The sequence below is a fragment of the Taudactylus pleione genome, unplaced genomic scaffold (genome assembly GCF_031769625.1).
Source record: "Taudactylus pleione unplaced genomic scaffold, aTauple2 ptg000559l, whole genome shotgun sequence".
In the NCBI taxonomy this organism is placed as follows: domain Eukaryota; kingdom Metazoa; phylum Chordata; class Amphibia; order Anura; family Myobatrachidae; genus Taudactylus; species Taudactylus pleione.
In genome coordinates, this window is record NW_028284961.1 from 1,395,109 (window position 1) to 1,411,943 (window position 16,835).

The following is a 16,835-nucleotide window of genomic DNA, read 5'->3' on the forward strand; positions in this document are numbered from 1 at the left end:
GTATGATATGTGTATGCTTAAATCACCAGGAAGAGGTAAAGGCAAACCTTCACAATCAACAAAAGTCAAGCCACAAAAACACGAAGAAAGGCACGACACATGATTACATACAAACAGTTTGTGCTTTAAAAAAAAATAATAAAAAACATACCGGGAAAGAAATCGGGAGCTCCGGCAAAACCTCCATGATCCTCCTCGGAGGATCCGTCATTCCCCAAAGAATGGGGCGGAGTTATGCTGGACTCCGGGGAGGGGGTAATTGGAAGAGGGGTGGGTGGAGGAGAGGGGGAAGTGGGACGGAGGGGAAGGAGACCCGACATTTCCGGGAGAGGGTCTGGGAAGGATGGGGAGGAGTGGGGAATAGGGGAAAGATTTGGGGTGGAGTGTTGGCTGGGGGTTGGGGAGAGTGGGCGGGAACGCCGACGTTGAAGGCGGAGTCTTGGCTGTCCCCCTAAAATATGTCAAATAAATTGCGTTTAGTTTATGGACAAATCCGGGCAAACAAACAAAAAAAAAAAAAGAAAAAATAAATAAAACCAAAAAAAATAGCAGTAGAATTAAAAATTCATAAAAAGAGGGAAAACATGCAGACGCAGATATGAGTACAAATAATAAATAGAACAGACAGGAAAACATGCACACGCAGATATGAGTACAAATAATAAATAGAACAGACAGGAAAACATGCAGACGCAGATATGAGTACAAATAATAAATAGAACAGACAGGAAAACATGCAGACGCAGATATGAGTACAAATAATAAATAGAACAGACAGGAAAACATGCACACGCAGATATGAGTACAAATAATAAATAGAACAGACAGGAAAACATGCAGACGCAGATATGAGTACAAATAATAAATAGAACAGACAGGAAAACATGCAGACGCAGATATGAGTACAAATAATAAATAGAACAGACAGGAAAACATGCAGACGCAGATATGAGTACAAATAATAAATAGAACAGACAGGAAAACATGCACACGCAGATATGAGCACAAATAATAAATAGAACAGACAGGAAAACATGCACACGCAGATATGAGTACAAATAATAAATAGAACAGACAGGAAAACATGCACACGCAGATATGAGTACAAATAATAAATAGAACAGACAGGAAAACATGCACACGCAGTTTGCCCCACAAACACAAACATTAAAACCACAATACATAACACTTACTTGCCAGGATCTGCATGCGAAAGCATGCCAGCAAGCGGGGCGTTCGCCGTTGCAGGTCGGACCACCTGCGCTCCAGCTGCCCGATGTTGCGGCGTGATCCGAAGGACCGCAGGCGGGACCGTACCTCCGCATACGCGGAGCGCTTCTGCCGGTTGGTCATGGGTTCTGGCTGGCTGGTGATCCGGCGATCCATGACCTCCGTAAGCACCAGCAGCTCACGCCTGGTGAATGCGGAGGCTCTCATGATGGCAATGGTGTTTTTCTTAAAAATAATTTTTGATAAAGTGTGTAAAAATTTTCTGATTGGCTAATGTATTTTGGAAATTAACAGGAGCAATTTTATTGGTTAGTGTATGAGTCATGTGTTCGACAGGGCCAGAAATCTCTGGAGAGTTAGGATAGGCTTGATGCAGTGACATGCGTAAGCAAATTTAAATAAAGAAATGAACCCAGGGAAATATGCGGGGATCCACAGCAATAGTACAATTGTTTAATTGTGGTTCACATGTTTTTTAAACAATAAAAGCGAATGTTTCATCCGTACGTATTCTGCGGGTAAACACAAACACAGACAAGAGTAAAGTTTCTTGCATTGTGTTGAAAAAAAACAAACAATTAAGCTAATTGATACATTGATTGGCATGATACGATTGATGGAGGTAGGCAGAATAAAGGAGCAGGTAATCGACATCTGACAAGGCCACTTCCTGTTTATACTTGTGCGTGCGTTCCTTTCAAGCCATTTCGGGGATGTACGCTCGCTATTTCGTACGCTCGTTAGTTAGAGGAGGGGTCGTCAGAGTTTAGGGAGGAATTTTAGATGCGAACGAAAATACGAGCGAGCCATTGAATTTAAATATTTTTGTACGTACGCCTAACGTACGTGCGCCCGCTTGCGTGCGGCTCTGAATGAGGGCCTTATTCCGATGAGTCAGTTGGGTTTTATGGAGGATAAAATGTTGAACTTGTTTTTCTAAACTAGACACATTTTGTTATCACATTGTAAAATCAGACATTAGACATTTACCTGCTTATCAAATCTCTTAGCTCATCTATTTCCCGAGGTGCAACGAATCTCTTTACACTAAACAAGAGAAATGAGAACAAACACAAATTAAACTTAGTATTGTAACTGTATTTGGTGGCTATCAAGAATGATTTCTGAAAGTACCTGTTACTTTTGCTATTTACTCCAAAACATAATCATGTGCCATTATTACTGTCCCTTTAACTTTTGAATTGCACCTTACTCTGTACTAAAAATAGCCTTCTGCAAATTAGGGACAGTAGTTCTGAACATTACAGTTTACAAAAATGGCATAAGTGTGGTAATTTTTGTGCCTGAACCTTCCCATAATTCCTAGACGTAGAACATTTTATTGTATATTTTTTCTATTTGTCTCTTGTGACAGAAAAAAAGATTTTTCTGCATGATCTTATAAAATTATTTAATTGAAATACAATGTTTAAGCTAAGTCCTGCTTGTGAACTTTATAGAAAATAGCCATTGAACTGGAATGTTTCTACCTAAAGTAACATGTCCAGCATAATGTCAGTACTCGTTGATTTGAAAAACTGTATAGTACTTAGGTAATTGTTGCTTCTATGAATTTAATCATTCTTACAAGTGTGTTGTCACTGATATTACAATAAGCCTAATGTACCACTGAAATCGCAAATATTAATTTTCAGATATACTGTAGGGATATAGGAACAATTAATTAAGTATTGTGTATTTGACTGAATATATATATATATATATATATATATAAATATATATATATATATATATATATAAATATATATATATAACAATGTGATGGCTATGGCGCCAGCCAAGAACAGAATATTAATAAAATAAATGTATTTAATAAAGTTAATATAAATGATTTAAATTCAATAATATATATAACAGGATGCTCTACCGTAAGGTGTCAGCTAGATACCAGTGAGTAGGACTGGGTCGTGAGTCCTAGATAAGAATGGGGAAGTAGTGAATGATATAGCGACAGGCGTCTCTAATAATTAAAGTGCATGTGCAATAAATATATAAATATAAAATATTTATTCCAAGTTTATACAGACATAGTGGTATAGACCAACACTAAAAAGACAATATGAACACAGAGAATGAGTAAAAAATAGAAATGAAATTGATCCTTTAGAGTGTCTAATGTCTCAGAGTTAGTTAAAAGGACCTTATTAAAATAAAAGAGCAATATAAGAATACTTATTAGCCAAGTTTATAACCAGCAACTGATTTAAAAATGCTTATCTTAGTAGCTCATAAAGACAAGAGTACAGCTTCCCAACGCGTTTCATCCAATGCTTATCTACTAAGATAAGCATTTTTAAATCAGTTGCTGGTTATAAACTTGATTCTCTGCACATCTCAATCTGCTTTTAATATATATTATTGGGGTTGTGCAATATATGTTACTGATTGTTTGCACTTTATTCAACACTACGATGTTGAGATTTTTTATGCATTGTGTTATTAATTAAGGACATGGCTAATAAGTATTCTTATATTGCTCTTTTATTTTAATAAGGTCCTTTTAACTAAACTTTGAGACATTAGACACTCTAAAGGATCAATTTCATTTCTATTTTTTACTCATTCTGTGTATTCATATTGTCTTTTTAGTGTTTGTCTATACCACTATGTCTGTATAAACTTGGAATAAATTGTTTATATTTATATATATATTGCACATGCAATTTAATTATTAGAGACGCCTGTCGCTACATCATTCACTACTTCCTAATATATATATATATAATCAATGCTATTCATGGCTGTAAGATCGTTAGTAGCGTCAACAAATATCACTGATCACATCAAGGTATAGGGGCTCCAATAGAATCCCATCGCTCTGTAAAAGCCGCGACGCTACTGTACATTTTCTTTTTGCCTTTTGAAAAATAAACTCATTGATTGTGTTTTACTTATCTTTAAATCCAAAACACAAATATCCACATGACTCTAGGTTTCCTAGTACTAAAGCTTTTTATTTTTCAATTAATTGAACATAAATTGTATTTAGGGCTGATTCTACCAGAAGGGAAAATAAAGCTGCTACATAGAGTGTCGAGGCTTTGATGATAACTAAACCCTGATGGACTCATTCAGAACTAGACGTAAAGCAAATTGCTACTTTTAATCCCAGTGAATTGTTATTTTTATATTGTTTTTCTGTGATGTGAGGTATTTGCCCCGGTGACTCAACAGCATTATGCACTGTGCCAAGGGGACCAGGACAGGTGTTGTAGGTGGCATTTAGATGCAGCCAATGTATGGGTGAGTCAATGTGAAGTGCATGACAATATGGAGCTCACCATGAAGTGTAAATAATGGTCATGAGCTGATGATGGGCATTGGCACCATTTGATTTGCCATACGCTTCTAAGACAAACTCAATGTAATGTTTCTGGTAGGATTGGATGGAGACAGAACAGGCTTTGGACTGACAGGATGAAGACGTGTAGTCTAACAGTCTCTCCGGTTTTTGCGAAGAATCACTGCAAGGGAGGATGTTCTTCATGCCAGGAGTCCACAGGTCACAGCCCTCTAGCTGACCCATGGAGATGATGGAATGGGAGTGAAACAATAGCTAGGTACAGAATCAGCAGACTGGAGCACAGTCAGGGAATCCGAGATCAGGGTCACAGGCAAAGTAGTGAAAAAATGAGACAAGCCAAGACCAGGTGCACATGCAGAGCTTTGTCATCAGGAGAAAGTAGGGTCCAGTACACAAAGGCAGTCTACTAAGCAGGAGATCAGATGCTAAAATGGTACAGTGCTGACTCATGACACCCAACTATGCAAATATAGTAGCAATGAGCAGTTTGGTTCTACTCTGTTGTATTCCCCAAATCTGTGCAATTTCAAATTGATCTTAATTAAAACAAGTGAGAGCTGGATAGCCAATAAGATGTTGTTTTTTTAGATCTGATCATAACTGAGTAAAATCAAACTGCTCATCTCTAAATTATAGTATTACTGCTGCAGCTTCAATCTAATGGCCGGATGATAGTTTAATGAACACTTGATTTTAAAAAAGAAAACTAAGAAGAAGAAGGCTGCTAGGCCCCTTTTAGGGTCCATGGTAGTGGAGACCATATAATATAAATGAGCCACTGTCAGTCAGTGCATGCCCAGACTCGTTCCCAGGATGCCAAGGCTCTATGCCAGTGAGAAACCCTCTTCTTTATCTTATCAGCAGAACTTTACACTTTTCAAAAGCATAAAACTTGTGAGCCTCTTATATTGGCAGATCCCTGTTGGGAGCACATCATGTCTGTCAGAAGATTGGAGCACACAGGAAATTCTTTAACTTACTTATTTTCTAAACTAAAAATATTCTGTGAGATTTTTACTGCATTTCCTTAATTACATTATCTGATATACAGCCCTAATAAAAATATTATATAATGTGGGGAGATGTACAAAACATATTATCCCCTTACTATCCTCTTACACACTCACAAACACTAGGACAATAAAATCTGAAGTCTTTATTTCTTTTTCCGCCTTCACAATTCTATTAACAAGGTCAAATCCTCTGCTCCATTTAACAATGTTTCCCAGAGCAAGCAAATTACCTGGAATATGAATAAAAATAAATTTATACCAACATTACAGCCGGTGCAAGAGATCCATCTGCAATCAGACATCTCTGTATAAGCTTAGCCCACAATTCCATGTAAGTGTCTACAACACAGCCCTCGGAACACCTAGCCTACATGTATATGCTAGGGGTGAGCGGGTTCGGATTTCTGAAATCCGAATCCCCCCGAGCCCCCCCGATCCGAGTCCGATCCGAGTCAGGCTCGACTTTTCCCGCCTGACTCGGATCTGAAATCGAGGCAAAACGTCATCATCCCACCTTCCGGCTATCACGGGTTTTGGATCCTATATAAGGTACCCACGTCGGCGCCATTTTCTCACTTGGCTGTGCACGGTGAAGAGGGAGGGTGGGATTTAGGGCTGGCTGTGTAGTGTAGTGTTGTGCTGTGCTGCACTGTGCAGCTGTTGTCCATAGGGGCTGTGTCCACTCCTTCAAAGTCCATAGGGGCTGGCTGGACTGTGTTGTGCAGTCAGTTGTCCATAGGGGCTGTGTCCACTCCAAAGTCCTATGCAGTGTCCCAGTCCTAAAGGGGTGCTGTAGTGTTGTCCAGGGGGTGCTCTGTCCATCAGGGGTGCAAAAAAAAATAAAATTTCTGTGTTTGTGAATTGTGTGCACTGTGGCTGCACGTGCATCAACAAAGGAGCAGCGACAAGCGTGCGCCTGTGTCCCATAAGTAAAGAGCCAGCTGGCTCATTTCTTAAAGGGTGGTGTAACCCACAAAGTGCACTACTCTCCAGCAAAAATAAAAAAATATTTTCTGTGTTTGTGTGCGCCTTAGACGCACGTATATATCAAATCATTATAACATAAATGGAGGACCAAACTTTCTCCGATAAAAATAAAATATGGAAAGATCAAGAACCACTTCCTCCTAGTGCTGAAGCTGGTGCCACTAGTCATGACATAGACGATAACATGCCATCAACGTCGTCTGCCAAGGCCGATGCCCAATGTCATAGTAGAGGGCACATACAATCCCAAATGACAAAGTTCAGAAAAATGACCTTAAATAAAACATTTAAATCATCTGAAGAGAGACATAAACTTGCCAATATGCCATTTATGACACGGAGTGGCAAGGAACGGCTAAGGTCTTTCCCTATGTTCATGACTAGTGGTTCAGCTTCACATGACAATGGAAGCCCTCCTCCCGCTAAAAAAATCAAATGAGTTAAGCTGGCTAAAGCACAGCGAAGAACTGTGCTTTCTAAGAAGATATCACAAATCCCCAATGAGAGTCCAAGTGTGGTGGCGGTTGCGATGCCTGACCTTCCCAACACTGGACGGGAAGAGGTGGCTCTTTCCACCATTTGCACACCCCCTGCAAGTGCTGAAAGGAGCACCAACAGTCCACTTGCTGATATGCAAATTGAAGATGTCACTGTTGAAGTACAACAGGATGAGGATACTGGTGTAGCTGGCGCTGAGGAGGAAGTTGGCGAGGAGGATTCTGATGGTGATGTGGTTTGTTTAAATCAGGCTCCGGGGGAGACAGTTGTTGTCCATGGGATGAAAAAACCCATCACGGTCATGCCTGGGCAGAAGACCAAAGATTCCACCTCTTTGGTCTGGCAATATTTCTATCCAAATCCGGACAACAACTGTCTTGCCATATGTACCATATGTAAAGGTGAAATAAGTAGGGGTAGGGACATTATCCACCTAGGAACATACTCCATTATACGGCACCTGCAGCGCGTTCATAAAAAGTTACTGTCAAGTTCAGAAACTTTGGCTAAGACCATAAGCAGTCCAGGGACACCTAAATCCCTTTTTCCTGTTTTATCAAAGGAATCGGTGGATGAGGAGGATGAGGACGACATCTTGCCTCTGTAGAGCCAGTTTGTGCAGGGACACATTAATTGCCAGCTTGTTTTGTGGGGGCCCAAATGAACCAATCATTTCAGCCACAGTCATGTGGCAGACCCTGGCGCTGAAATGATTGGTTTGTTAAAGTGTGCATGTCATATTTATACAACCATAAGGGTGGGTGGGAGGGCCCAAGGACAATTCCATCTTGCACCTCTTTTTTTTCTTTGCAGTATGTACTGTTTGGGGCCTAGTTTTTCAAACTGCCATTCTGTCTGCCACTGCAGTGTCACTCCTAGATGGGCCACGTGTTTGTGCCGCCCACTCGTGTCGCTTAGCATAGTCACCCAGCTACCTCGGTGCAACCTTTTTGACATAAAAACACTATTGTGAGGTGTGAGGTGTTCAGAATAGACTGGAAATGACTGGAAATTAAGGTTATTGAGGTTAATAATAGCATAGGATTAAAATGTTGTAACTATGTACTACCCTCTTTTTGTTTCTGTTTTTCTATTGTATATGATTAGCAATGCGAGAACAGTTTTTCATATGTCTTGCGATATGAGCTGTCTTTGTGAAAAATGTAAAAACCTCAATAAATATTATATATAAAATGATCATAGAAGTAAACATAAAAAGTGCAACTGATGGTTACATATTCAGGTAAAAAGTATATAAAAATTAGACTCCCATGCAGTGACAGTTTATATAAAAATATTAATTCTATAAAATAGCAAACATCAACAACGTCTCATATAATAAGAGGAAAACTCAACAATGAATCAGAGAGAATAGGAGGGAGAAAAAAGGCAAAAAATATATATATATATTAGTGCATGTGATCAAATATAGCACAAAAACAATTTAAAAAGACTACACAAAAAATCATAGAAACCATTTGGTTTCAAAATCCATATTTAAACCTGCATAGGAGTGCAATTTTTATATATTTTTTACCTGAAGATGTAACCATCAGTTACACTTTTTATGTTTACTTCTATGATCAGATTTACTATATTACTTGTGTTTAATTTGCCAGTGAGAAATCCCTGTTTTTAATTATCTGTACAACCTTAGGTCTAATGGTCAATACCCCATACCATGTGGGGTTTATTGTAAGTTAATTAGCTCTTTAGAATGTTTCCTGAATGGTTAGAAATGAGCATTTGACTGGAGGATACCTGCTATATCAACCGACTATTACAGAGATGACGGCACTTCTTGATAAAGAGGGGTGGACCCACGAAACAAGTTGAGGCCATCAGCCGGACTTACCACAAACCGCGCTCCTTTCATATCCATCTACACGGAATTACCATCAGTGTTCGTGGACTCACCTCATCCCTGTTTCCCTTGGACTGCAGACTGGTGGTTACAGTTGGGACACTTACACTCTGTGTTGGATCTGTTTTTATATGTGGACTTTCTTTTTATTTATTAAATATTGTCTTTTTTCTGCTTGGAATAAGGATCATCTTTCTTTTCACCTTCACGGCCGCCTTCGCTTGAAAGATACCTTTATGGGCATGTGTGACAGGATGTCTATGTAACTTGAATTTCCACTTTCATCTTTTCCTGATAATATCCCATTTTATAAAGATACCTTGAGATGCACACGTGACAGGATGATTATGTAAGTTGTGGTCATTTCAATCTGTGTTAGAAAGTGTGAGAAGACTACACCATTTATTCAGGATTGCCCTGGGAGAAAAGAAGGGACTCCTGTCTGTATAGCACTGGTTCATTATTTCTTGATTTGTGTCCATTATATTGTACTTGTTATGTACCATCCACACTGTACAGTACACTGTCATTATATGGTGTAGAGACATACAGGCAGTTTTTCATAAATAGAGATCATTTCAGGTTCAATACTCTTAAAGTTCTCTGCTCAACTTTATGTAGTGCTCCACACTTCCCCCTACTTTCTATGCCACACAGCTGCATTAGACATTGACTATTGGCTAATAAATTACTGATTTATAAAATTACATTGTCCCTTTCCAGGCTTCAAACCGGTGGCACCAGCACTGTAAAGCACTCACCTTATCCACTCGCCCACAAACACGCAAGCCAGCTATAGCAGCAGTCACACCTGTTGTGTATGTCATGTTAAGCAGGCATCTTTCCACCAAGTAACATGTACAATACAATGTCTATAGTGGTTCAGAGTCTAATGCAGCTGTGTGGCATAACATAGAAATGAAAGGTGGTGGCTAGTTCAGAGCAATGTATGAGTTCGGCAGAGCACCTTGAGAATTTTGAACTTGAGTTGCTCCAACTTTATGGAATGCTGTGTGTGCATCTTCACAGCCACACAGATATGTAGTCTTAGAAATCACAGGACTCACCAAATGATTTAATCCTGTATTACACAGTCACCTGCAGCTCTGGACTCATGATAAATATGCTGTTCTGCAGTACTGTATAGTGTAACAAATTACAAGTTACATCAGCCAATCAGCAGGTAGCACTACAGAAGCTTTGTTGGCTATTTGGTACATGCGCTGTGCAGTTTAGGAAAAGTGACATCTGGTGGACAGAAATTTATATTACACTCTCCTGCTTATCTTGTGCCTCAGTATGTTACATTGCAACTTACTGCAACATGATGTGACTTATAACGCCAAGCAGCAGCAGGACAGGGAGCAGATATCAGGGCCCACTACATTGCTAATAGTGTATGGAGCAAAGATGTAGCAGGACACAGCTGTATCTGTGATAATCTCCTCTATTATCTTTATAATGAATAGCTTTGGCACTTAATTTACACTTCAGCTTGTGTAACAGAAGGGATCTTTTCAGATCTCTCTCACTTCCCCTACTCCCCCCTGCTCCATGCTCACTGTACCCTTTGCCTCCAGCTGTATCAGATCTCTCCAAGTCTTTGTTTGCGGGTTCTCAGTGCAGCCATCTTTGGACCGCACCAGTCTGCAGGCTCTGCACAGTTCTCCCCATTACCCAGATGGATTATAGTAACCACCACCTGTGTGAGTGACAGCTTGACTGCTGATGTCCATGGCGCATGTGCGGCTCCGAAGGCTATCAGAGGAGGAGAGCAGCAGGTGTAAGCTCCCTAACATCCGAAACGCTGTCTCCATAAAAATTAAATTTTTTGGGAAAAGAAAATTATGTACAGGAGGGATGATGAATGCCTCCATTATTTAGGTAGAACTTGATGTGAGTTCTAAACTTAATTATCTCCTATATTTTATAGTTTGGATGAATAAACCCTTTAATCATAGTAAAATACAATGTTTATTCCACAGTTACATTCTTAACAAATCTATATAATAAGCGAGAAAGCGTGTCTGTCCGTCCATCCATCTGTTTGTCCTTTATGCACGAGCAGAGTTTTGGATCTGGCTCCACCAAATTTGGTATGGTGGTTTAGTTTGACCAGGATTAGGTTTATGTCTAGGTCTGACTGTGGCAATGCAGCAGTGACAGCAGAAGTGCTCTCCTCTTCCTTACGTCCCAGCAGTCTTGCCCTGTTCTCTCATCACTCATCCACTGGTTACATCATGTTGAGACAGCAGAAGCAGGGTAATTAGCAACTGGATACATTGAGTTTCTCTATCTAATCTGTTTATTAGTATTTGAATATCTGGCCTAATAAACTACCATTTGAATGCATAAGGAATGGAAAGTTCTCTGCTGTCTGTGTATAACTTTTAGAGGCTAATATGCCCTTGTTTTAGAGTAGGAATAAATTGCATTTATTATATGGAATATTACCAACAAACTATAGCATATGACACTTCCTTTGTTTTATATATATACACACACATGTAATAACAATAGATGTAAATTGTGCAAATGTACACAGCAACAATACAGATGCACCCAGTTTGTTGCCTATCACGGCACAAATGTGCCTGCAAATTGCGATATGTGCCATGCTACGCTATGGTGCATTCCTGATAGCGGGAGTGCGTGTCCATAGGATTGAATGGAGATGCTATTGCGAGTACCTGAATGCAAGGCTCACTGCACTATGAGCAACAATGCAGCTGGGCCCATCTGTATGTTTTATTTGTGGATTGAAGCATTCTGATCAGAGAGGAGACATAAGCAATATATCCTGGTTGAGTAATTTTTTAACCAATGATCATCTGGAAGTTAATGATAGCTGGTATTAGATGTTGGAAGGTTATCATTTCACTTTCCAGACAAATTATTTACAGTGCAGTGACATGCGGATATAGTTATTGGGTAGGCTGGCTCACTGTATGTGCAGGATGATACTATGAATTTCTATAAATACACTACTTTGCTTCAAATGTGCAATGATTGTAATGATTTATTTAATTTGATAATCACATGATCGGATTGATATTAATATCTGCTGCAAATTATTGATTTGTTACAGCAGGTTACTGAGTTCATATAGGAGATTGTTCTAATATGTATTTCAATTTTAAGTTTGTATGTTGTATGTCCAACCATTTTTTAAAGGTATCTTAGTAAAGGTTAATATTTTAATACTTTAAATAATTCAAATTAAGAAGGTCCCCAAAAAAAAGAGTCTTATTTTTATTTTGAATTCATAGATTTGAACTATAGCAGGGCCACACACTGTCACACGATCCTTAAAAATGGGGACAATCTAAAATTATACAGACTCTGGGGCTGCTCCAGTGGAAATTGGCAGTCTGCCAAAAACCTTTGAGAAAGCTACAAAAGTATCCTCTTAACCTCAGTCTGAGCAAACTTGATGACTAATGCTGGTTCATATTAAATCCAGAGCCTCTGTGTTTGCATGTCGTAACTAGAAGTTTATGGACCACATAGCAAGAATTTCAAAAAGACCCCCAAAGGTAAAAAGCACATACATTTACCCCCACACAGAGGACCTCATTCAGACCCGCTCGCTAGGGCGCAATCGCTCGCTCTGAGCAGTTTTCACCCATCTGCGCATGCGTATAAATCGCAGTGCACGTGCGCAAGCCAGTCTTTGTGATCTGAATTTGGTTGCTCGTAAGCCACTATCAGCTCGCTTCTTTGAGTGACAGATAATGCCATTTGTGGGTGGTAACAGGAGATGATGCTTGTAAACGGGGGAGAGGATGTGCGAACGCAGGCGTGTCTGCCCGCCAAAACTCTGTTTGAAGGGCGTGCATAATTAGCAAAATAGCATCATTGTACATGTCACCTGCATGCATTTCAGCCCACACTGATCACAGTGCTTGCGGCGGGCTAAGGCAACCCCAAGGGCTGCGAGCTGCTCTGATGGCTCTTGATAGTCCCGATTAATCCTTCATTTCCCGGAGATGTCATGAGTTGTGAGTGGGAAGGGGGTGTCGATAGACATTTGAGAGTGCACTTTGCCATAGCTCGCTAAAACATAGTGGGCGTCCTTGCGCGACGCAGTACGTGCACTTCATTTAAATATTTGGCCCCTTTTTTGCCATCGAGCGATCGCATCTTGCGAGCGGGTCTGAATGAGCTCCAGAGTCCATTCATGTTATGTCACACAGACCCTATTCAGGTTATGCCATACAGTAGTACTACTTTTACACAGTATGGCATGCAGTAATAGTGTCCCTTCTACATTATGCCACACAGTAATGCCTCTTACACTACATATTAATGCCCTTCACATATTTTAACACTGTAATGCCTTTTACAAATTATGCCATGTAGTAGTGTACCATAAAACACATTATTCCACACAATAGTAGTGCCCCTTACACTTAATGCCCACCAGCAACTCACCTTCCAGGAACCCTCCAGCAGCCTCTCACCTCTGTGTGCCATCAGCAGCCAGAAGATATGGATTTGTGGCCTGTCTGCCAACTAATTACAGCTGATGCATGGGCAGGCAGTGGCAGACATGGACAGATAGCACTGATGCAATTTGAAGCTAAAGCCAATCATTAGCCGCCACTGCTGATTGGCTGCCGGTTCACAAGTTCTTATTGCCTCTCAACTGGCGGTGCTGTTTCTCTTTTACTGCCTGCCAGTGCATCTGCTGGTGCACTGAATTACAGCTGGTGGGGTGGCACCAAATCATAACCGCTTACACTTGGTCTCCCCTTAATGGCTGGATCGGCCCACCTTGCTTGTGTGACTGGGAGCAAGGGGAGTGATGGGTCACAGAGGCAGTTCAGGCACCATAGCAGCCACATCCATTGCACCCATGGTAGTTACGCCACTGTCTGCATGCATGTTAGCAAACAGTGGGGTCCTCTCCAGGATCAATGGAATGGGGTTATAGATGAGGACAATGTAAACAAATAAATGCTGCAGGTGTAGTTCAGGGTACAGTCTTCAACCCAGGCAGCACCGGGTATCCCTGCTAGTATGATATAATTTATATTTAGATAGCTTTAAGTAATTTAATACAGTTAATGATGGAAATTAAATAAAATATTTATTTCCATAAACTCAGTGACAGAATAATGACATTAATTTCTTACTGAGCTGAGCAAAGATCTCTCCAGTCTTGTAGGAATCTAGTCTGTAACATCCACAATTATCGACTAGAGTGAAGTTCTGTGTGAGGTTATATGGTATTCTCTCAGCTGTAGCTCCTCCATCAGAACCCCTCGCCTTTGCCCATTTCTTGAATTCTCCATCATCCCAGACGTACTTACAGGTGTTGATGAATGAGGATTTACCATTTCCTAAAAGACCAAACAGCTGGATTACCTCTCCTACATTGGTCAAAATTGAAATCATTGATAATTTGTTTATATTCGTCTATATCCATGTGTAGTTTGTTGACTTCTATATTCTCTGTAACTGCAAGTAATGTGACAATGTAATTACCTTCTTCAAGTTACTTTGTATGTGAATAATAAACACAGAACGTCCTCCTTGGTAATAAATGATAACATAACTGCAATAATTATTTCAACATGTTTCCTTATTTCTTGAAGGTGCGGGAGCAAAGACTACATAGAGACATAAAACCACCTCATATGTAATGCAGAGTGCCAATAACTGAAAGTGACTGTAGGCTGAGTATATTATTTATTTATTTATTTATTAACAGTTTCTTTTAAAGCGCAGCAAATTCCGTTGCACTTTACAATTTGAACCAACATTAACATTTTACTGGGTTGTTAAAGACAGACATACATACATACATACAAGACATATGTAAAAGACATACATAAGGGTAACAGGGACCTTCTCACAAGTTGATACACAAGGATAGGTGCTACAAATCGCAAATTGGTCCAGCCCGATTGCAGATGTTCTTGGTGGGCTGTATAAGCCAATCACACAGGAAAGTTGGCCTAGGGTTAGGAGGATGTTAAATTGAAGAAAGACAAGATGTGATAGGTGTTTACTATAAGAATAGATTTAGATAGGGAGCTATAAAAGTTAGGTGGGTGGTCCTGGAATCTGATAAGCTTGTATGAAGAGGTGAGTTTTCACAGAACGCTTGAATGTTTGGAAACTAGTGAAAAGTATTATTGTGTGTTGGAGGGCATTTCACAGGGTGGGTGCAGCCCGAAAAAAGTCCTGTAACCGTGCATGGGAACAAGTAATGCGCGGGGATGAGAGACGCAGATCTTGTGCAGAGCGGAGATGTCAGGTTGGAAGATATTTTTAGATAAGTGAAGAGATGTATGTTGGTGTGGTTTGGTTAATACCTTTATGTGTGAGTGTAAGTATTTGAAATTGAATACGGTAGAAGACCGGCAGCCAATGGAGGGACTGACAGAGTGGATCGGCAGACACTGAACATTTGGTGAGAAAATCAACCTCGCAGCTGCATTCAAAATGGATTGTAGTGGGGAGAGCCTGTTTTTTCGAAGACCAATAAGGAGACTATTGCAATAGTCAATGCGGGAAATAATAAGTGCGTGTATTAGAGTTTTTGCAGTGTCTTGCATAAGATATGGTCAAATTTTGGCTATGTTTTTTAGATGTATGTAACAGGATTTAGAGACAGATTGAATGTGGGGAACAAAAGACAGTTCAGAGTCAAAGATGACACCTAGGCAGCGAGCTTGTGGGTTTCATTGTCGAGGTGTCAACAGTAATAGAGATATCAGGTTGGTAACTACTATTGGCCGGTGGAAATATAATTAATTCTGTTTTGGATATATTAAGTTTGAAGTGGCGAGATGACATCCAAGATGAAATGGCAGAGACATTCAGTGACACGGACCAGCACAGATGGTGATAAATCTGGGGAGGCTAAGTAGATTTGAGTATTGTCCGCATACAGATGATACTGAAAATCAAGAGAGCTGATTAGTTTTCCAAGAGAGGTGGTATATACTGAGAAAAGCAGAGGACCTAATACTGAAATAGAAGAAAACACAAATTCAGGCATTCCAAGAAAAACTAAAAGATGCAAATCTTAATGCAGCACACCACTTATGGGGCAAACCCCACGAAAACTTACAGGAAAGAAAAGAACAAATGTGGGAGCGCTTAATGATTTGTTGCTGCAGCACTCATGCAAATAATGAAAAAATAAACTGACATTTATTGCCTCAATGACATGAAATAAGGTAAAATAAATAAAATTATAGAAAGGATGTATCTATACAAATCAGCAGATAAATAGATCACATTAAAAACTAGGACAGGAGGGTAATATAAAACAGTGATGTAATATGGTTATAGATACGGAATTTGATTTATTCTGATAATAATTGATTTAAAATGTCTCGGTCAGAGTGGTCCTTGATATCCTCTGAAGTGTATTCGCAGAAGGTAGAGTCTTACACTTAATCTTCATTTGATCATCCAAAAATGATATGTGACAACTGTATTAGAATCAGATTGTTCCCACATGTTCCGATGGCTGTTTAAAAAATAAATTATATAAAAAACATTAATGGGAAGTAATAATGGCTTACCCGCTAGATGAGAGATATTGCTCGGGTGCCCAGTGGTAGAAGAATTGTAAACTATGTGTCCACTTGCAAGTCCCGGCCGGGAGAAAAATGAGTGGAAGAGCAGAACGGCTCGTAACAGTGATGTCAGTGTAGCTCTGTAAGTGGAGCGGCTGGGATGAATGTTCGCCGCTCTTGAGTGAACAACATCTCACTGAATGGTAATGTCCACCGTTGATAGCCTTGCATTGGGCTAGTTGCAGCTGATTGTTTGGAGTCAGCGTATTGCTGTTCCTGGATGATGCGTGGTAGAGCCGCCTCCGGAGATGGCCTCTCAGTCGGCTTGATGCGGTGGAATGGCTAAACTCAGTGAGTCTTGTTCCTGAAAATACAAATGG

The 16,835-nt window shown here is 40.0% G+C and overlaps 1 pseudogene; it reads right to left on the reverse strand.

Annotated features, from left to right (window-relative positions):
• LOC148481842 (uncharacterized) overlaps positions 1-14,348 on the reverse strand; it is a 28,909-nt pseudogene extending 14,561 nt beyond the window's left edge.
• Positions 14,349-16,835: the final 2,487 nt, after the last annotated feature.